General features: G+C 42.0%; 1 protein-coding gene across 5 annotated transcripts in view; it reads left to right on the forward strand.

The window, feature by feature from the left end:
* STARD13 (StAR related lipid transfer domain containing 13) overlaps positions 1-23,513 on the forward strand; it is a 298,210-nt gene that overhangs the window by 8,597 nt on the left and 266,100 nt on the right. The window contains exon 1 of one of the 5 annotated variants that reach the window (XM_083848252.1): positions 2,741-2,888. The exons of the other annotated variants lie outside the window; for them this stretch is intronic. The gene's annotated coding sequence lies outside the window, so the exon portion shown is untranslated. Of the gene's footprint in view, positions 1-2,740; positions 2,889-23,513 lie in introns of those variants that run through there. 5 annotated transcript variants of the gene reach the window in all.

The raw sequence follows: 23,513 nt of genomic DNA on the forward strand, positions 1-23,513 counted from the left end.
GTCACCAATTTCTTATTGTCATTGACAGTAGAAACAAAAGATCCAGCTAGCTGATGGTCAGTGCCGTAAATAAAGGTTAAAATATCACACTCAGATTTCACTAGAAATGGAAACAAACCAAAACCCTAGGTCCAACTACAGGATAAAGTGTAAGCATCTTGAAAACCTAAGCAAACATTTAGCAGCTTGGATCTCTTCTGATAGTTGGTAATAAGGGAAAAAAATAATATATATATATTTGCTCACACAGGTGTGCCATAGGCTCTGCAGCCTTCATTCATTTGTAACACACTTCGTGCTTGCATCCACTGTGCAAAACCCCGTCTTGCAGTGCAGCGATCCCACTTACATCCTGTATTTACAGACAGCTTGTGGGACTGATCTTCCTGTGAATAAGGCAGTCTTGATCATGGTTTTGGTATGACTATTTTTACATCCAAACAGCATGATACAGAGCACCATCAATCCTCTCTTGGCCATGGTATGAAAATGCAGTGCTACCCAAATGTATGAGAGAAATGCAGTAACGTGTTTTCTTTGTATATATTAAACATAGCTTTTATTGCTCTGTAATCGAGCCATTGCCCTCTTTTTTCTTCTTTTTTTTTTTCAATAGGAATGCAAAAGAAAGTCCTTAACAGAGGACTTAAAGAGGAGAAAGTGTGTTCAGGCAGGAGATGGGGTAAAGCAGACATACGAGATGGCATCAGAAAAACAGAACAAAGCAGGCATGGGCATTGCTGTATGATGTGTGTTGGCTCAGCTAAATGGAAATGAGCATCTATTACACTTCTATAAACTAGGCAAAAATAATTAAAGGTAGAAACAAACTAGCTTCAGTGTAAACACAGGCTCTGCTGCATGCTTGTCTGTGATAATGGGATAATTTAGCCATGCAAAGAATTTTTTTTGCTGCAGTCTGTGAATTAGCTAGCATATCTGTGTATGCAAGTTATTAAAAAAAATTATCCTGGTTTTCTAATGGCCCTCACAGGGAAGGAGTAAAGGATCTAAAAGATCAGCAGAAAAAAAAGACAGGCTGAAATAGCAACAGAGGAAAATGAATAATGTTGTGCATTCAGGACTCTTTTGCAGGTTTCTTGCAAGCGTCCCTAACCCTATTTTCTGCTCCTTTCACCCTTTCTTACTGCTCTGCAACTTTAAGGAGTCATAGATACCACAACTGACTCATGCCTGTGAAGGAGCAAGGTGCAGTCTAAACAGCCTAAAGATGCAAGTCCCCATGCTGCCAAAAAAGCCGTAAGATCATGATTAATGGGAGAAATAGTTTCATGTGACAGCAGCCGAGAATTTACCTTGAAAAAAGGAATATTCAGTCTGAAAATGTATACCTTGAAACTGGTTGTAATTGAAAACCACTACAGTAGAGCAAATTGGAAACCTTTTAATAGTGGCTAAAATATTTTTTCTTTAAGTGAGACCAGCATAGTAGCTTCAGTCTGAGAATAAATATTTTGAGTCGAGAATTTCTTGATAGAAATCTATAATTACCTTTGCAATATTACTGGTATCCATCTACTTAGCAAAGACTCTGACTTTATTAGCTATTTAATCATCTGAAGTACTCTATTACCAAATGCTCGGGGAGAACAATATCTCTGTCAGATTCTGCAGCTGTTGGGCTGTGTGTTTAATAACCTGTTATATTTCAGACCCTGTAGAAATTAGCCACCGAAAGTTTTCTTCTTTCAGTCAATCCCCAGATTACACATACAGCCAAATTAAATCTTTCTTTGAAGCTGGTTTCACAGCGTTTTGCTCCTCATCTGAGATTTAGATTACCTCAAAGTCTATGTCAGCAATCCATGTTCCTCCAAAATGTTTAAAAAGTCGTGCATCTCAGGTCATGTCCTGCTGTGTGCAGCAGCTAATGGGAACTCTGCCCCGACCTCAACAGAAGCAAGAAGCAAGGATGGGGAACTAACTCTGGGTGCCCTCCAAGTGCAGTGCAGAGCCAGACACCGTCACACGATCTGCCCAGCAGTCATATCTGGTGGTGAATGTCCAAACTGACCACAAAATGATGCAAATAAGGCCATGCCTGTCAGTGGTGGATGTAGCTCTGATGTAAATGAGAGTGCTTTATTCCCAGTCCCTCTCCCCCTTTCTCCACAAGGTTGCCTGCTGGATGGAGCCTAAGAAATGTGACTGTGAGCCAGGAAAACATTATTCCCCATGCTCTGGACAGCTCTGTGTCTTTCTCTTGGCATGTGCAGAGGACATGATGGGGACAGAACTGCAGCAGGAAAGTCCTCAGAGGTTTCGCAGGGCTTAGAAAGCATGCAAAAACGTTAAAAGGCCGCGTTTCCAATTCTCCTGGTAGAGCTGCACCCGTAAGTAAATCCCACATCTCTACCTTTCTGCATGTGAGGTATCTCTGGCCAAATTAGCCAAGGAGGCCAGCTCTTCTCAGCTGTGGTTTTGGCTAACAGCTCTAGGACTGAGTCAGTGTTAAGGGCTTGCAGAGCTGAAACAGCCAAGGAATGGCTTTGATGAGCCCAAGCCTTGAACCAGTGCAATAAAGAAACAGAAACACTGGAATTCAGAACAGGGAAGGTAACCAATGGTCATCCTCATTTAAAATACCAAATTACACAGCTAAGGACTGAAATAACCTAGTATCTGGTTTGTTCCTCTGCCACTGCTGTTCTCTCCACAGCATTCCTTTGCCATGAGTTCAGCCTGTATCGTCTCCCACTATTGCTGATCCCAGATTAAGCTGGCCAAGAGGCTGAGAAGATAAGGGAAACTTCTGCTTTTCACAGACTGCAAACCAAGCGCATTTAGTGGGTTTCCCAAGCATTACGTCTCCAGGGACAAGAGGTTTCACTTACAGCATGTGGGGAAGGTTCCACAGCTGGCTGGAGGTGAGAAAACAAAATGATGTTTTTATTTTTGTGTTGTTAATGAGACATCAGGGTGGGTCTCCACAGTGGTAAAGGCAAAGGGCAAGTGAAGGTCAAGGCTATTACACAGATTTGGCAGATGTCTCCTAATCTTTCTGGAGATGATGGTAATGAGAGCAAGGAGTCTGTAACCTTACCCTTAGGGAAGACTTCCTATGTTAGGAGGACTTTTGCTTGCAGTACAGTGACTGCACTGGCATTCAGATAGCTTAAAAGCCTCTCTTTGCTCCAAACTTACCTGCACTGAGGGCTGGGGAGATGAGATGACAACATGTAGAAGAACTAGAAAGTAGAAGGAAAGTAGAAACAAAAGTCCACACTCAAAAACTAGTGTCAGAGCATGAACAGTGCCTGGGGAGAGGATGGCCAGCTGACCTTCATAAACCAAGATGCAAAGAGCTTTGCTTTGTATCGATTTAAATGAGGTAGTTCAGAGGGTGTCTGAATACTGCAAAGAGGATGGGAGGCCAGGAGTGCTGGTGGTTTAACATTACCAGGATCTGGCCTTCGTAAAACAAGATATAAGTATAGGCAGTCTAGAGAATGGTCTCTTCTGCTGCTGCCTTGTGGGGTGCTGCACTATCACACCAACGTTAAAATGAAGGACAAAAAAATTTAAGCAATGTTTCAGTGGTATTGCATCTACCTTTAAACATACCAGTAGTCAACCTACATCACGTTGATGGGCAGTCCAAATTATCTGAATTACTTCCTTTAGGAAGACTAACCAGCCGTTCACCTTCAAGGAATTGTCTGGCTTTCCCAGGTCTGGTTCCTGCACATTCTCAAAACTTCTAATTTCTGTCCTGCCTACCAGATGCTTGAACAATTTTTGTGCTTTTCATCCCCTGGATTTATTTCTATGCTGGCCTCTGTCTCCTTGTGCCTAACATATGTGTTATCATATCAACTATGGCATATCCTCTGAATTTAAATTCTTCTTTAAAGCACTTTACTGCCATGTATCTCTCCAGGGAAAACTGCCTCTTGCTCTGTTGCTTGTTTCATTTATCCCAAACCACATCCTCACCCAGGTTTGAGCATATCTGTTTCACATCTCCTTTATTTGATGTTACTTCTCAGCCCTTCCTGCTTTTCTCCCTCCTGCTCTCCTGTTTTATTCTCAGTGTTCATCTAATTTATGCTGTCAGCTCTAACAGTCAAAGATATTTGGCCCAATTCTCATCCTAGTTATAGAGATTTACTCCACAAAGTGGAAGAAAGAGAAGTTACTCTGTTATTACTGATATACCAGGGTCTGAATCTGGGACTGATTTCTTACTTTTAATTGCATTCATGATTTTGGCACTATAATAATAACCTGCTGTAATTTAGAGTGTTCAGTACCAAATTTAAATTTTTTAGAAGGAAGATGAATTCTGGAAAACATGCTTCTTATTTAATTGTCTGTCTAATAAACGAAGTCATCTGGAAATGGGAGAAGCTAAAGACTGTCAAGACAGTCATAAGTGGAAAAAAGATGGTATTCCCTGTTGTGTATACTATCAAATCAAGCTGACAGACAGGCTAGCCTTAGATACCTGCAGCAGGGAAGACTTTAAAGACTGAGTTTCTTCTGAAACATTTCAAATATATTTTGAAACTTCTAATCTCAGGAAGGAGATTGGTCATTTTTAACTGGACAATGCAAAACTATTGGGGGGGAGGTATAGGGCAAAACCTTCAGCTCACTGAGATCAAAATATTTTTCTAATAAATACAGGGGCACCCTACCCTGAGCCTTCCCTAGTGCTTCTCTTTCATCTGGTATTCAGCTCACCAAAGCTAAATTTTCTCAAAGCATCACACTTTGGCTGAAAACACAGCATGGCTTCTTGCCAGATATAATGATTTAAAGATATTTGTATGCTTACTTGACTTGCTCTGAATGGACATAACTGCTGTGTTTTGTACTGTCAGCTCCTGACATTCCTGCAGCGAACTCTTTCCTGTTATGCTCCAGGTCTCCCAAACTCCTTGCCTCTACAGGTTAGGGGACACTGAAAAAATGAGTAACCCTAGAGTGTGATGACAGCTCTTGCAAAGCATGTCGTTGACTGGTGCTGATTTGAGCGACGATTGGTCTGTCAGGGAATTTAGCCTGGCCAGTGCTGCCTTGCATGCATGGGAGCTGAGTCACAGGCAGGGGGGAGAAAGTCTCCAGGGCTGTCGAAACGCCCTGCACGAGGTCCCCACACAGCTTTCTTCCACGGGACAGTAGGGAAAAAATGACGAGATACAAATAAGGGTCTGTGGGCCTTTGTAAGTGATAAAAGGACAAAGAAATACTTCTGCTGAAGCTCCTGTTGCCACTGCAGGTATCTCCAGCATGGGTGTAATCCATTCAGCTTGCAGGTCAGTGCAGCACAAAAGCCGTGGATGGGAAGCACCGGCTGACCGTCCGTGCACATTTTCTTGCAGGCTGCACCCCGGTGACCACTGACACCTGCCGTGATATGTGGCTCAATTCCTTTCCTTGCCACATCACTGCTGTCAGGAGGTGACATCAATAAAGGAAATGAGCGGTGAACTGATACAGGTATAACAGTGACCGATATTAAAAATGTTTCAAAGACATTCAGCATCTCCTGTTTTCCGTGTGGATTTGCTTTTTCTGGCTCTTCATGGTCTCCCCGACCTTGCCATGTGTCTATAAGCTGCTGACACTCCAGCCATGAGTTATGACAGAAGTTATGGATCTGTGCCGTCCTGTTTTATGATGATGATTTATCATTTGTATTACAGTCATGCCTAGAGGCCTCGAGCAAGATCAGGGCCTCATCATGCTAGTCACTGTATAAACATGTAGTAAGAAACAGTCCTGCTCTGAAAAGATCACAAACAAACGGTGGGAGGAGGAACAGAAACCCAGAGACGTGAAATGCATTCCCTAAGGCAACCCAGTGATAGTACCATGGCCGGGCACGGCAGCACTCCTGTCCCTTGGCTCCCACCTACTTGTGTCCACACCAGCCTCCACCATCTCCTGCTCATCTATCTACGTCCTCCTCATCAGGGCTGTGCAGGGACGACGCGTTCCTGCCTTGCCACGTCTCTGCCCATGGCCTGAAAAGCCCCTGAAGTAGGCACAGAGTGACAGCGGGCACATTCCTGCCTCTGCATATATATATATATGCATACATATTTCTCATATACGAAAACAAGATATCTTTGGTGCTACAGCAAGACCAGAAATGTACTAAACTGAAAGCACAGAGACATACCATGGATTGTCTGCATCCTAAACCCAGTTATTGGACCTAGACGTCTTTTCAGGCTATGTCTAAACACCACCCTTGCTGCAATTAGGGCGATAATTTGAGGACAATGCTTTTCCTCCTTTTTAAATTGTCATTGAACTTAGTAGTGTGACCAGAACTCTTCTCTGAGTATAAATATACAGTTTTCAAAGCTTAGCCTAAAAGCTGGCTGTGTGGACTAGTATCAGTCCTGCGTTAACATGAATTAGACATTGAACATGGCATTGAAAATGTGGTGAACTAACTCTGCTAAAGTGCAAAACTACACAGGAAAGAAAAAATAAGATACAGACTTGGCCCAAAGATTTTCAGAGAAAAAAAAGCCAGACTGCATTTATGAAACTTATGCACTTTAGAAAAACGGGGAAATAAAAGGACTCAGAGAGCTGCTTATCTGGAGTGCCCATAAAACAGTCAAGAGCAGGCAGATGCTCAGGGATGATACTAGGGTGACATGGAGGTAGTAAAGCGAGGCGTCCGAGTGAGATGTGAGAGCTGACAGGAGCTTCTCCAATGCTTGCTAGACCCCAGGGCCTGCTAAAAGAAGTAGAAGATGCTGCTCCTGAAGAGCTTGAATGTGTGAACCACATCTAAGGAAAACAGAAATGTTAAGCACACCAGCTAGGGCACTCTCTGAGCTACACCAGGTGCCATCGCCCCTCAACAAGCCTCTGTAATGAGGAATTCACCAGAAAATGACACAACTTTTATCTCTAGGTGAATATTCAGGCTTTCTTTGCAATATCTGAGCTGTCTTTTAGTGGTTTTATGACAGAAAATTCTTACTCCAGATAAAGCCAATATATCCTCTCTTAGCTTAATATTAACACTGCAGATGTGGCAGGTGGGGCTGAGCAGACATTTTCTATCTCTTCAGTTAATCGTCAGAGTCACAAATACATGCAGGGATGTTTGCAAAACCTAGGAGTTCCTCATCTCCACTTGGAGTCAGGGTTCCCTGAAACTAGTTCATGAACTGCCATTTATTAGCAGCACAAGCCTTTTCTGATAATGAAAAACCGCAGTCACTGAGTGTTTGCCATGTTATATTGTCTCGTTAACATCTCCATCCTCCTTCCCCTTCTCTGGCTCTTCACATTTTCATGATGTCGCTACAGCTCTCAGTTCCTTATAGTTCCTTAATAATTTGAAAAATAGTTTTCCTTCTTATTGGAAGTGCTCAATGAAAAGGGAATTCCCAACACATCTCTGATGCTGATTTTACTGTCAATAGCATGTTTTAAGTCGCTTCATTTTGCATATTTGAGGACAACTAAAACACAACTTCAATTTTCGTCAAAGTGGCTGGCAATTTACTTCATCTTGGAACAGAGTCAGAGATTTTCTTGGGTACTTTTTTAATTCCTTTTATAAAAAGGAAGGAAGGAGTGGTGCTGCCTTTCTTCACTGTTGGCGAACCTTCAGCCCCATGCCTCAGTGCGTATGTCACACGTTGCATCCTCAGGATGGTTTAACTTTCCCTTTCTTTGAGCCTTTGCTGTCACTCACAGTTTCTCACCATTCCCGAGTTACATTTCTGCTATCCATATAGCCAAGTCACCACATTTACCAATTCCACAATATTTTTCTCATTGACTTCTCTCCTAGAAGAGGTTACACATGCTATTCAAAGAGCTATTATTGAGTGATCTATAAGATACTTCTTACATTTCCAGGTATCATTTTAGATGCACTGTGAAGTTGTAGCATGCATTTTTTTTGCATTACCAAACTTCTGACAAATATTAGCCTGATATCCTACGGCAGATGGAGTACACAATCATCAGCAATAACATGTTTCTCCTGCTAATAACTTTTTTTTATAACCCTTCAGCCAACGTTTAATAATTCAACAGCAAGGTAACAGTCTCAAAGACAACGTCTTAGGGCCTCTCATGAAGTTAGGTGCTTGCATGTGTTTGGGCTGCCCGATGGCTGAGAACACTGCTGGAGGGAAAGGAAGCAGGGGCTTGGAGAGGAGAAGGGGAAATAATACAGATGAGAGCCTTGGAAGCAGAGAAGGCTTGCGGGCACTGTGCTGGGAGGTCATCAGAGATATGAAGGTGATCGGAGCTTCTTCAAGTCTGAGATGCAGGACAAGTAGGACACACAAAGGTATGCCACCAGGCTTTGCTCTTTCCTGCTCTCAGGGAGAACTGAACAGCTCTGATGTGGCATACCATCTGTAAAGCAGCTTCCCAAAAAGCCCCAGAGGGAAAGCTGGGAGAGCTGAGCTATCGGGGGGGCTCAACCTCCCTGCCTGAAATTTGTACCCCCAGCCCCCTGCCATGGGGCTTCCTTCGTGGTCCAAGGCAGGGCTGGTTCCTCCTTTGAAAATGGCAAATGGCTGGCTCCTCCTTTTAAAAAGTCAAGTTCAATGACTTTTGTGGAGACATACCCGTAAACACCTTGGCTACTGCAGTTCTTGGAGGCTGTTGGCATTTACCAAACATCCCAATGTTCCAGCATAAGCCAGAAAACTCTTGCAGGCTGGCTTGCAGGAGTATTCAGTTGACAGCAGTGGCACTGTACATAGGAGTAAATATTATGGCATTAAAGCCATAAAGAAAACATCATTGCCTGAGCTGCTAAGTGGACAAATTTAGTGCAGTGTCTATTACCGTTAAATGGCAAAATTGCAGTTGTAACAATATGGAAATGTAAATGTGATTGTGTATAAAACTGTGTAATCATTAAAATACATATAAATTTTGCGCACTCAAATTAAACACGAGCAACTACTGCTTGACACCTGAAACATTAGCATAATATTCATGCCATATGGTGGCATTTTCTGTTTCTTATATCTGTCACTCTTCATTCTTGTCAGCTGCTCACAAGAACCTGCCAGATAATATCTGCACCATTGCCAAAAATTTCTAACAGCTGGCGTGGTACTGGTTAAACATGCTGTAATGTTTCAAAGTTTAATGCTCCCATCTATGCATTAGAAAGCTGGCTCTTGGAGCAGATGTTTAGCTTTGTTTTTAAATTAACTTCAGTATGCTTTTGCGTCCATTGTGTGTTTTTATGCTTCATCATTGCTGCTGCCTTCTGTGAGATAAATGAGCTCAATGGAGCCCTGGCTCCGAGAACATTAAAACACTTAATCCAGCATTGTAAACTCTGTGTTAGAAATGCACTCGGCTGTCTGCTTCAGTACCTGAGATGGGTTCGGGGTTACAGAGAACAGTTCAGACCATCTATTAGCTGCGGCTGCAAGATCTCAAAGTTTCCTTTATCCATATGTCCCTCCATGGAGCTCCGAGATGTGCATTGACTTGATGCTCTTGGAGCCAGTGGCCGCTGGATTCAGAAATCAGCACGGGGAGACCTCAACACCCAAGCGAGTCACCCGAGGGACCCAAACCATTGTGTGGGCTTAAGGAACAAGTACTGCGTGGGCACAGTTTAGGGCTTTGCCCCTTTCCAGCTGGGGAGAGGGCACAGGGCCAATTCTGGCACCTCGGTTTGCAGCTGGAGTGCAGCCGCAGCACCCCAAACCCATCTTCATCTTGCAGGGCCTGAGGCCACCGGTGGAGGATTGGGAGCAGGAGACGCATTTCTGACTGTAAATACCCCTTAAAACAGTGCTAATGACTGAACAGGGAATTCTTTAATGCCTTCTGTATGGAAATTCATGTGAACTCTGAACATGCTGAAAACTATATACTTGGGTGATTTACATATTAAGATTTATGATGAGCAAGGCACATGAACAACAGTGAATTAAACAAACATCCCATTTCATAAACAATCTGATTTTATGGATAGCATACGCAGTTCCCTTGGGCTGTGAGTTTAAAAGGCTGATTTACACCTTTGGAAAAGAGGACTCTGATTTTCCATTTTGTTCTTTTCCTGGGGACAGGGAATTAGCTTAGTAAAATACTCCCACAGCTTCACTTCAGATGAAGTCACTGGCCAGCTACAACACTGACAGATGTATTTTGAGTCCTTAGGCACTGAGATGGAGGATATTTACTAAGAAGTTGCTAAAACATCCTTGTGTTTCCACATGAATTTGCAGGGACAAAACTGGGGAGAAAAGAGTGCTGGAGAGAGAAGACTTCTGCATCTCCAGAAGTGGCTGATTTGTTCCTGCTAGGCTGCTGGACTTCATGTAGACAATAACCTAATACGTTTTGATTTTTACACAGAGGCATTTTAATTCATGTCACCTTTTGGCATAGGACACCCTTTCTGAACCAGGACTCTGCAGTTTTGGCTACCACATAGGCACACAACGAAAAGGTGACTTCTGCCTGAATAAGTTTCCCATCTAAGATGAAGCAAGAAACAGAGGTATGGACAGGCTAAGACTGCAAGTAAATGCACAGGCTCATACAACAGGCAGTCGTCTTAGCACGCCATCACCAATGGCAGGCTATCCATCAGCTTTCACCATGTGGTGTAGATAAACATACACATATTCAGTGCCTTGTGCCTCTCGTTTTCCTCTCTGCACATGCAGACCTACTCAGATGGAAGAAGTGCAGCAGAAGAGTTGTGGGCTGAATGTATCAGAAAATAGATTTTCAGGGCTTTTATTTTTTGCAGGCATTCCCACCCCTGTACCGCATCCCTGGAAATTATCCATCTTGTATAATGGATGAAATTAGATTAGAAACAAGACAAGATGCAATTACTCACTGAGGAAGAATTGGATAAACTGGTAAAATGGGGCCTGCAGCTGGGCCTGTCAGCATCTGGTTTGTGTATGCACAGAGGAGTCACAGAGGATTTTACCCTTGGCATTAGCTGTAATAGGGTAAACATATTTTCTGTTTATTGTAATAGAGTCTTCTACCAACATTAAAAATCATTACTGAGCCAACACAATCTATCAAATAGCGGCTGGCATTACTTATTCTAGTAAGGTGCTATCCATGTGAAGTCCCTAAGCTGAAAAAACTGTGACTGAAACAAAAGTAATCCTTGTCCTTGATGAGGAAGAAACTACCTTAGGCCAGAGAACTGCACCAGGATGCTCATGATGCCTCTCCAGTGCTGTGGGATTCAGCAGAGGAACAAATATCAGCCCACACATTTCTCAGTTCAGACTCAGCCTTTTTCCTAAGGAAGTCCTTGAAGCTTTCCCTCACCACCAGGATTTGCAGGTTCCTTCCTGAGGCGTACAAGCAAAGGGGATGAGTTTTCATTTTGTATTAATACAGATTTTTTTCACATAACTCTTGTGATATAAAGATACGTTGACCTGCATTTTACATGGCAAGGAAAGGAGAAACAAAATAAGGAATACAAGAGGTATATTAGCACCGAGAACACAAATGCTGGGAGGTGTATTCCATTGCTTTTCCTGTCATGCATCGTTACCTGTGAATGTTCCCCTTCACATGGCTTGGTTTGGAATTCCACAGCTGAGGAGGGAAATGCGAAACTTCTGCTCATGGATGTTCAGACTTGATTATGATTTTTCTTGTCCGTAGAATCCCTGAACTACTTTGATGTAAATATTTCATTTTACACAGTAATTGAGACTAAAGGTTCAGCAAAATGCCGCCCCCCTAAAACCTTAGATGTTGGTTATCAGACTATGATGTTCTGCTGCAAAAAGAATAAAAAGAATGACATAAAGTAGATGTTCCTGGAGGCAAAACATGTAGTACAGTGCAGCTCATTACTTAGTAATGTAGCACACATAGGTGTGATTGTCATCCATCATTTTTACCACCACCTTGAACAGGATTATAGCCAACTTGTAGGGTCATACAGGTACCTGTAATCCTAGGCATTAAGTTCCTTTCAGCTCAGGCCATTGCAAATCTGACATTTGTAGTGTTCCATTTATGTTCTTTAGTTTATGTATGTGAATTATTTGATGGAAATCATCACAGTGCAAGGGTAGCCAGACAATGCATTGACTGAATGCCAGCCAGCAGGTCAGGAAATCAGAGTGTTGCTCTTGTTGATGAGCTTAGCTAAGGAATTTTTATTTATTTATTTGTTGTCTCTTTTATGTCTCTGCATTGATATGAGATATATTAACATGAAGTTTCCCAACTCATGCCCAGTGTATTCTCTTTACATGTGCTGAAAGCATTTGAGTTGTCCCATTCACTCCATCAAGCTAATCAAGTACATAATGAATGTGTGCAATGGTTACAAGGTCAGGGCTTAATTCTCAATAAGACTACCAAGGAAAGGTGGTTGTGACATGAAGTTTTTAAGTGATTCCTCTTTGATGTGCTACTCAGGCCACTGAAGCAATGTGGCTAGACCCCACTGTCAGCGTGGGCCTGAGAGGCTGCCCCATAGGTCTCATGTAGGATGTTACACATACATAAAGTCAATGAACTTTCTAAAGGGGAGGACAAGGAAATAGAAAGAATAAAGAAGTCTCTGTTTCTTTCTGATTTTATTCCTTTCTCCCTTTGTTATGTTGCTGTAGCATTTCACTGCTTTCTGCTGACATGGAAATTACTAGAAGTAGCCAAGTCCTTCATGCACTGTAGAGGGGTCATTGCACTTTGCTTTTTGGAATCAAATTTCTTGGGATTTTTTTCTAAGGTCAGATTTAGAAAGGCTGAAAGGCTGAAATAGTTGTCTATATTGAACATCATTTTCATAGTTGACTTAATCAAAGATTCTGTAGACTTCTTAATGCTTAATTTCTCAGAACTCCTCCTCAGGCTGGTATACTTCCCTCAGCTTCATAATGTCATTAGAAATGGCATGAAAGTAAATCAGTCAAAGCAATGAGGGTTACTCACTGTTCAAAATATATGCGGTTGTTTTGCCTGTACTTCTCTAAGAAGTATCTTGCTGCATTTCAGTGTAGAAAAATATTGTTGTCTATTTAAATTTCTTGAGTAACTTTTAAGGGTTTCACTTGGCTGACACTTCTTGGCCTTGCCTTAATCTTGGGATTGTTTCACAAGAGACCTAGGGAACACCCACTGATAACAATGTCAAACATTCAATGTATTTACTGAACGTTTCCACTTGCTTGATCATTAAGGCATGCCTTGGCTATGAGGTCACCATGTTGTGTAAGGGTAGAATTTATGGGGTGATTTGAACTATAGGGGAGTCCTGACATGTTTTTGGCAAATACCGTCAGATAGCATGGACTGGTGCCACTCAGAATTGTAGCTCTGGGATATAATCAGGTTCTAGCATGAATGTGTTGCATTAGAATTCAAATCCTCTGATTACAGAGAAGATGGGAAAAAGGTTATTTAAACAGACCTGGCGTACGGTGTGGGAGTCTTTTAATCAAACGCGTTTTCTTGTTTGTTAAAGCAGATGATTTAAACATAAAGCTAACAAACAAAAATTAGAATGTAGTTTTAGAAAATCAGAGGATAAAGCGTTATATAAATATAGCATGCAATCAGCATGCTGTCCTCTCGAATCCTGCACTTAGGTTGGAAAGAGCATTAAAAGAACTGAGTAAAGACAGTGGAAATTAGACCAATTCACCAGCAGCATGGGTTGTAGCAGAGACAAGGCTTCTTAAGCTGTATTCCAGGATTTGCCATGGACTGGGTAGCCTCACAGAGTTTATTAGAGGCTGGTTTAAAACTCATTTAAATCACTGAATATCTTAAATTGAATTTTAGCACATTTTAGATGTAACAATAATTACTTTGGTTGCCATCATTTACTACTTCTCCGCTAGTACTGTTGTTTGAATAACCTAAGACTTGAAGTCCTTGAATTAAACCAAACAAGGTCTGGATTTGGATCTATGGCCTTTACCACACACCTGCCGCCTGGCTTTAATTTTCTGACTCTGTTTTTCCTCTAACCTCTTCTTTTGCATGCTTAAATTGCAAGCTCTTCCAGACGAGGTCCATTTCTCGCAGGAGATTTGTAGAGTCTGTCAGCTGCAGTCCTCTTGTAAGACAAACAACTGATGATGGCTGCTGCCTTGGCTTTATATCTCAGCAGTTCTCCCCCAGTTTATCTAAAACATGTAAATAAAGCCAGATCTGGCGCTGAAGGGTGACAAAAACAAAGTGCATATTTTAATACATTGCAAAGATAATAACCCCTTAACATCAATCCCAGTAGTTGGTCTTTGTTTCATTACCTGAACTTTTTACTTTAACATTTAAAAAATCTCGCTGTTAGCTGGACGCTGAGTACAGGGAGGCATTGGTAAATGATTGGCATTTTAGTGTGAATTCTGGAAGGAAATGCTCTACAGGCATTGATTTACACTATATTCCTTTATCCCACCTCTAATATAAAGAAAGGAGACAGAATAAAAAGCACACAAGTAAAATAAAGGCCAGAAGAAAAGAGTGATTATAGGAGTTTCAGTATATACTTGTCAGATGAAGCCTAAACAAGATCTGTGGACAGGGCCTTTTACAAAGGATGTATGATCAATACAGAAAATATTAGATTTAATGTACGTTTTAAAGGGATCACTAGCAGAATATGCACTGGGGGATTTTTAGATACGGTCCTGCTGCCTATATGTGCATTTAGAAATGTGCTGGCCCTAGAAGTCCACCTGCTACAGCACAGCCCCTCGAATGCCAAGCCTCAGAACTTCCTGACCCACCCCCTGGAAGATTTTGAGTATTGCTCTTTTAAAATAACTTCGTTCTATAGACCCATTTACATGGGATAATAGGCAAATACTGTGATCTATTTTTCTATCCTTATTTTGTATTTAAAGTTTTCTTTCTATTGGGATTAGGACTATCCTACGACACAGAAAGGGCATCTCTGTTTTCTGTGAAAAACAAGCTGCTTCTCAAGCAGATACCACTCTCCAGATATCCAAAAAAGTTAGGCATTAGAGAAACTGGTGTATTAGCACAGTGAAGCTGACATTATCAACATCACAAATGTCATTTATGAGCTGTCACACAGCTATTGTTAAGAGGCTATTCAGAAGAACACAGTACATCATAGTAACTGTCACTCTGCTTGCTGCAGTCACCGAACCACCAGGCAGTTAAATAGCACATTTCTTTTGCTTTCAGGACAAATGACTCTTAGAGCTTGTTTATGTGATGAATTCTTTGCATTTCGGCATCCCACATAAATGTTTTGTAGTAACTGCAGAGGTGCAGACCTTCAGTTCGATGACAGCCAGGTGGGATGGGATAGCAGTCTGGCCCCCACTGCTGGCCAAGCCTGCTGGGGAGTAGAGACGCCTGTCTGGGGGGAGAAGAGGTGGGGTTGCAGGTGCTCCAGCTCTGGTCCCTCTCTCCCAGTTCTGGAGGACACAGTCTAGCAGTGTAGGCAGCCTCCTGGCCCTGGCTCCAAGCAGAATGGGAATCAAGCACCCATGAGAGCTGCTCCTTCCTCCCTGCCTTCCCTGGGGCTCCAGCACGGGGACCACGTTCTGTCCTCCTTCACAGCAGTGTTGTATCAGGTATCTGCTCAGGTATCTCCCTCTGGCTGCACACCACCTACAGCAAATTGAAATTACTCCATGGGCTTCCCAGCCGCCGTAGCTACGGACACCAGCTGAGGGTCTGAATCACTTAATATTAAAGTGCACAAAGATACATGAAAGCTAGCACGAGATTTAGGATTTGAATAGACGCTGCTTGAATCACTGCTAACCCCTTTAGGTCATACTGCATTCAAATTGTTAAGCCTCAATCTTCTCATCTTTCCATGGGTTGAACTTCTACTGACTTTAACCTGCCCAGCCATATCCTTGAAAGCCAACTTCCCCAATTACTGCACCACGTGCAGCCCTGCTGGACCTCTAAATCTTTCAAGAGGTTTGTAATTTGGTGCATTCCCTAAGGAAGAGTTGGAATGGGTCCAGGGAACAAGGCTAATTTAGTAGATGGGAGAATACATCTTCTGAAGAAATGGCTCCAAGACCTTAACATGTTGGGCCGTGAAAAAGGATCAGGTGAGATAGGATTTAATTATAGTGCACAAGTACCTAAGGGGACGAATGCAGAACTAGGTTTGAATCTATATGAAAAAGGTAAAATAGGAGGTCATGGGCTGAAAATGAAGTGCAATTCCCGCAGTAGTAGGCTATTTTGTATACATAATGTCCTGGCAAACAAGGTAGTTGAAACTGGTAGTAGATGTAGTAGATATTGTAACCTACTTATTACTGTTGTAATGTGATTAAGTTGCCCTGCTAATGGTTTTTCCAGTCACAATTTTTTCTTCTTCTGTGTCATTTACTATTTCAATCTGCTATGCTACTGTGGGACCGTTGGGGGCGTTCCTCAAAGCTGAGCTTCTGGGCATTAGAAATGGAGATAATATTGAAAGGCTAATAGTAAGAAATACGTAACTATTTTTTTCCATGAAATGCTTTGAAGGTTTGTATAAACAATACTGTAGGCCTCACAAAACAGCACGACTCCCTCTATGGTCTGCTATGGTTCAACATCATTCACCTTTTTCATGCTTAGATAGCTGGGGAGGAATTAAAGATCTAATTTAGAGGCTGATTACAGCATGTGAAAAATAAATTTAGGCTGTCTTTAAAAAAAATGGTTTCCTGCCACTAATTTGCAATGGTTTGGTTTTAAGTTTTTCAATAAATTTGTGCAGGGAGGGGGGCCAGTTTCAGCTGCTATTTCCAACTCCAAAAAATGTCAGGACACATGGAGGCAAATGGGACATTGGACTGCCCTTTTGCAGACTCTGTAGCTTTGTTTTCACCCATTTCCAGTCACTTGATCATCTACTAATGAAAAAGTTGCTCAGAGAAAAATTTCATGAAAGATTTATGTCGGATTTACAGGGCATCAATAAGTGGGTTATTTTAGACAACCTACATTCAGGCTGCATGTTCCCTAAACAGTGCTCAGAGTTGATTTATTTACTATACCAGAAGTGCAAGAAAATAATGAGTAAGGCAGAAATTCGTTCTGCCAATACCCCTGCATACATTCTGCACTTTTTTTTTTTTTAAATGGGAAACATCCTGTTAACAAGTTTGATTAGGCTAATTCCAAATCTATAGCACCTATAGATTAATTGGGCTTGCTGAGAACTGCTGCTTCCCTCAAAGGTCCCTGCTAAAGCACCGAGACTTTGATTGCTTCCCATAGCACACCAGAGTGCTGCACTGGTTCCCTCTAGCAAAGGAGATGTTCCTAGCTGAAGCATACGCACCCAGGAGGTCACTTTGGGTCTCTCCTGTTGGAACATATGGTTTTGGCCTGGATATGCCTGGTGATTCATCTCAGCAACACTGATAACCTATCTGTGGTGGTCATCCTGTGCTCCTTCTGCTGCCTCTGGAGAAAAACAGACTCCTCTACCACGCAGCTCGTTTTGAGGAAAACACTAAAAATGGGCCACATGGACTGTGCCTAACTTGCCCTGTTCCTAAACCCAGGTTGTAGAGTAGGTGTTGGGTGACTCATCTGGCTCCTGGGGTCCTTTCACATGTTACGTGTGCACTTCTAGGCAAGATTTGTCCCAGTTGCCACCACTGTAGGCCCCCCAGGCTCAAGTTTTGTCTTCCCCAGTGCTTTCCTTGCCATATCCCAAGGCCACTTCAGTAAGTAAAACTGATGCTGTCTGCGACTAGCTTCAACTTCTTCATCTGTATACCTTTAGACCAGTCTCTATGACAGACACAATGACCTTTAAAGTGAGGTAATAAAACATTCTTATCAAATTTGCCCAATTTATTTAAATTTTCTAGAGCAGAGACTATTTTCTCCAGGCTTTAGATTGCTGCATAGCAGTTTATATCTTGCAAGAAATTTTAATATTTTAAAATATATTTCTTAGAAGATTGTGATGGAAACAAGCTTGTTAATTTCCTCAAAACAGGGGTTTCTGATTCTACACTAAAAAACATTTTTTTAGTCTTTTGTTTTCTATTATTACAGAAAATGCATTTTACTAATGTTGGTAAAATGCTTCACTAAATTAATTCAAAAAACAAAAAGAAAAAGAGAACTGGAGTATTGGGCCCATTATAATGTCATACTACAACATGTCCGAGTAGTGGTACACAAAAATAAACTTTATTTTAACACTCCTAAGTTTTTCCTTCTTCAAAATTGTTTTTCATGTTTTGCTCACAGTTTAATTAAAAGAACAGTTTTTCTAATAAAAGGTTGGGTATTTTTTGGTTTGTTTTTGTTTTGTTTTCTTTTAATAAAATGCCTTTGAGGAGCTTTAGTTCTCTTTCCATCCCATCTCCTTGCACCTTTCTTCAGCTGAGTCCTCTAGCTATAGTACAAAACCAAATACTTTCTATTTCGTTTTGTAGCTCAGATTGATTAATTCCCTGGGTGCAGCAGTCAATAAAATGAATAATGCAGCGATGGTATTTTTTAGAAAAAAAAATCAGAGTAGTGCTTTGGATTGCGTTATTAGATGATACATCTATGAGATCTAGTTATATTAATCAACTTTAACAAAACACAACTAGAAGGCACAGCCGTAAACATGCCAAGCCAAGGCTGTGGGATTCTGAGCAGAAGACACACCTCAGCAATCTGTTTTGTTCTGGTTCAGCTAGTCATAAAGGGTGAAGCATCTACTCCCTTTAATCCCTTGTTGGTGTTGGTGTTACTACTTGGTGCGCTACAATACGAAGAACTGTCTGAAATAACTACAGTAAAAATTAGCAGAGTCGGTAATGGGGGAGAACCCAGCCCCTCACCAAGAGATTTCTAATGAAAGATATTCTAGGTTCAGCAAAGAGTTCCTTTTGCCTGTATGGATTATTTCACTCAGGAAATTGGTTAATGTTATGCTAGGAAAAGTAGCGTGTTGAGGACATATTTTGCCAAAACAAGCTGCATCTCCCTGTAGAGTATGTTTCCAGGATTCTTCTGTTTTACAAAGGTAAGCATGGTGATAGGCTGAGAATTACTTCATGAAACACTCTGAGGGAAAAAAATCAATCCTCAGGTAATGTGTTTGTAGTACTAAGTACAAATTACTTAGGACAAAGCATAAAATGCACCAGCTTCTGTCTATAAATTTAACTCCAAAATTTAACAAATTTAGCAAAATTTAACTCCAGAAGTTCTAAGGTGTAAATGTTCTAAACATCTATATGCAGATCTCCTCTTGCTTCCTGCATGGCCTTTCTCCACTAACGGTGAGGGAATATGTATTTTTTAGTACTCCGTGTTATCTTGGAAAGGAGGAACAAACATGGAAAATAGCCTTGAGTGGCTGGAATTATTGTCATTTGAATGAATGTTTTTTCATTCATTTCTGTCTGAGAACAAACGGTTCATTATTGTTCAAATCCAACTGAAAATCTACTTAGAAGAAAGAATGATACTTAAATGCTCGGCAGAAAACTATGGGGTTGCATTAACCCTTCAACACTTTTAAAAATACTTAGTTTAGATGGCTAAAGTCATTTGGATGGGTAGGGTATTTCCAACCTGCCCTAAGTCAAACTTCTCTAGAGAAAGTGTAAGTCCGACCACTGGTTAAGTGGTCCTCCAGCAAGATCACTGAAAATATTTCAAATATAATATTTTATGATTCTAGTTATTCTCTGCTTTTTGATTCCACCTGAATTTAGGGTAGCAAAACCCCCCACAGCAGCCTGATGTATTTTTAGTGCCATGGAACATCTCAGAAGGCCTTAATACTTTTTAAAAATGCCTCCGATGCGGCTGTGCAATTCACAGTCTGTGATGGATCAGCATTTCTACAGCCCTCAGCCAGGTTCCTGAGCCTCCAGGGGCTGGCTGACCAATATTTCTGTTTCTTTATGCTAATCATGATCTGATTTCTCTACAGTTGTTTGTGCTTTCCGTAGTTATTTGCGTTGTGTGCGACTCAGAGGTATAGGCTACGAGTTCTCCAGCAGGGATTCATTCCTGTGAATCTACTGCACTTTTCACAGCAAGGAAGCGATACTTTATGTGGTGCCTTGGCCTTACCATTACATAAATAACATTTTGTTGTATTGGCACAACTCCTTTGACGTCAAAGGAGGAGTCACTGAAACAGGCAATGAAGAAGCAGAAATCTCATCGCTTTAAAATCCTGAGGGTTGAAGCATGTCTTTCTGTGAGATGTTACCCAGAGAAGCAAGAATTACATTTTGAGAATTCTAGTGATATTTTTAAATCCCAGCCAACATGGTATTAAAAGCACTCCGGATTTATTTTATTTTTTTTATGTTTTGACATAGTGGCCAAAAAAAAAACAAAAAAACAAAAAAAAGAGTAATCCTGCCCTAGGCTGCATTTTCTAAACCACAGATGCAACTGCAGATATGATGCTTTTAGTAAATTGACAGAGGGAGTTGTACAAGTGGTTTAGATGATTCATATTATTCCTCTGGGCAGCATCTCAATTCTTCTCTGAATGAGTTTTGGTGTTCCCTTATCAGGAAGCACAGCATTGTTAGAAAACAGCATTCTGAGGCTAAAGTTACCCTTCTGTTGTAACAGCCCTACAGCACTGACAAATTTTTAGTTCCCTTTAAAAGGGAAGCTCCCCGTGCATGCCAGAGAAATCCCAAGTGCTGCTTGTGAATCATCTTGTGCATCACATCACCTTCATTTCTGAATCTTTGCTTTAAGATGACTTTTTAGTTTTCCTTATGTCCCTATGCTCCCTTCTGACCCCCTGGCCTACCGCTGTTGCCTATCTGTTGGCTTCCATTCTGGTTTAAGTCTAAAAATGAACCTGCTGGACTGCCTGCTATGTAAACTCAGGCCTGGTTTGCAAAAAGTCTTGAATTTAAGCACAAGACCAAGAGGCAGCAGCAACCAGCACTCCAGCCCACTGACAGTCCTGTAAAAGTGTGGGAGTTGGGGTGTTGAGTTCCCCTCCATGCCCTCCTGTCCCCATATCTTGGCAAGACCTCAACATGACCTAGGCTTGGCATTCCAGGCTGAGAAGCAGGACCCTGTTTCATGGGAAGCATTTCTGAACAGACTTTCTGCTTAAAGGCAGATCTGTTAACCCAGAAGAGATGAAACTCTACTGGCAACAGAAGAGGCTTTCCATTGCTTGCCTCAACTACCTGCCCAGGAGCTGGAACATTTGCTTTCTCGACCATCAGTCCGAAACACTGCCCCTGCTTTCCAGCGAAGTCCAGAAGCCACCAGGCTGCCACACAGTCTGGCACCAAATTCCCTGCTGAAAAAGATGAGATTTACAGGGCAAAAGCTGTCAAGATGATTTGGGTATTTAGCCCGGTAAGATAGGAACATCCCTGGGAAGGGAGAGTCTTAGGCCCTGCTGCTTGTTCCTTCTTATTTTTGCATTTTATTTATAAGAGCAGACCCACTGAGACTCAAAGTCTCTCTAAGGTGGGCTGGGTGAGGACTTCACATGTGAACACAGAGCATGAACTCAGCCATACTTTGCCAGTGCCACTTAGGAGCAGTGAGGTGTCAGTTCCCTCAAAGTAACGTACATGTCAGAAATATCAATGTTCGCCCTCATTGTAAAGCTTCTCTAGAAAAATGAGCCTCCATTTCTGTCCACGTGAGCCTTCCCCCAAACCCCTCTCCCACTGACCAGACAATTCTGCTCCTCAGGTTCTTTATCCTCACTTTATCCTCACTTTATCCTCACTTTACATGTCAAGATACGGACAAAAGGCCTAATACCAGAGGTGTTGTTCACATATGATAAGCTTGCAAATGCATGCTCGGGGCACCGCCGGAGTCAGACAACTTGTCTTGCCAAAAGGCAGAGCTGCCTGGGCTTGCCAGAACGCAGAGCTGCCGCCTCGCTGCCTGCACGCTGCCCTGAAAGGGATGCTCCAGGAGCCCATGGGAGGTCATGGAGTGTGCAGGGGAGCAGCTCTCTCCTGCCCGCCTCGCCGAGGCCACGTGTGCCTGCTTGCAAGGTGTCAGCCACTGCAGAGCATCCGTCAAGAGGAGGGGAGCATCCAGAGCGCCAGCGTGTTTGCCATAGGTAGGAGAAATGGAGACACAGAGAATGAGAAGGGGAAAAAAAACTGGGAATGGGATGCTAAGGGCCGGTGGAGGACAAGTTTAGGTAGATGGAGCTGAACAACTAGATTTTGTGGTGGAGTACTTTGGGAGGAGCCTGGAATTCCTTCTTTTTGTGTTTCAACCCCTCTCTGTTTACTCTGAACCCGTGATTTTTCATAGCCCTGTAGCAGGTGGTCATACGGTTACATCTCTTACTGATATAACTCTTTGTGCCATAATAGCTTCACCCTTCTTGTCCTTAGCCTTCCCTTGAGCACAGACCATTACTGCTAACTGCTAGGAAGAGGTGGAATGGCAAACTATGGCTTAACAATGGTAGTCATAAAGAAAAAAACTTTCTAGATGCTGCAAAAGATGGATAGAAAAGATACACAAAGGTACACAAATTCTACGGCTCAATGTCTTTTGTAGCTTATTAAACAGAAGATTTTGGGAAGTTGAAAGATGTGTTACTGAATAATGGCTGCATTTACTCACTTTCTTTTCAGTCCTTTTGAGAGTCTCTCTTTTACTATCAAGATGTGAAGTTACTTTGATAGCAGGAAGACAGTTGCAATTCCCATTTCAGCTAGCTTTGTTAGGTGCTGAACTGCAATGCCTTCAGCCCAGTAATGTTTGTAGATCTCCATCCCTCCCAGTAGTTGGTACATGTCTAACTGTAACATCTACAGTGCTCTAGCTTTTAGAAAAACACCTTGGAAGAGAGGGAAAGCTAATGTTTAGCAAATACCAGAAGAAATGACATAAATTAAGCTCTAAAACTAGATGCACATTCCAATGTAGCAGGCTTTTTGAGTTTATTCTGCAAGATCAATATTTTTAGATTTGCTGAATTTCTAGAGGCAATGTTTTCAATCTGAAAGGCTTTTAGCCTGGGAGAGCATGAGGAACATCAGGGAAGATGCACAGGATCCAAAATCGAGGTTTCCAAAACAGTACACTGGACCATCTCTCATTGTTTTAATGCTGAAGATCAATCAGCACAATCACACCTAACATACAATGCCTCATTTTTCACCTGTAATTCAGCTTCTGAAGGTGGTTGCCTCCTCTCTCTGCATCACCAGTGGTCAGTTTATCTCTGTTAGCCCAGACAATTCCCCGGGCAAGAGACACTTCTGTCTGTCAGGAGCTTCTTCAAGGGCTAAGCTCCTCTGAACTTTTACGAGGAATGATTTGTCATGTATCTTTTGGGAGAGGAAAAACATCAAATGCGTTTAATTCAGCCTTGGCCACTGATCATGGTTAAATGTAGAAGTACCCTGTGTTTAGAAAGTCCTCAGAGTCATACTAGGTTTTAGAGGGTACACTCTGTTTTTACACTCGCAGCACTGCTGAATTTGTATCAGGTGTGCAGATATGTGACTGCTTATCCTCAGTCATCTTATTCCAGTTTATCGAAGCTCCTGAAATACGCACTAATGGAACGCACACTGCACAGAAGATGC

Source organism: Anser anser (assembly GCF_964211835.1).
Source record: "Anser anser genome assembly, chromosome: 1".
In the NCBI taxonomy this organism is placed as follows: Eukaryota; Metazoa; Chordata; class Aves; order Anseriformes; family Anatidae; genus Anser; species Anser anser.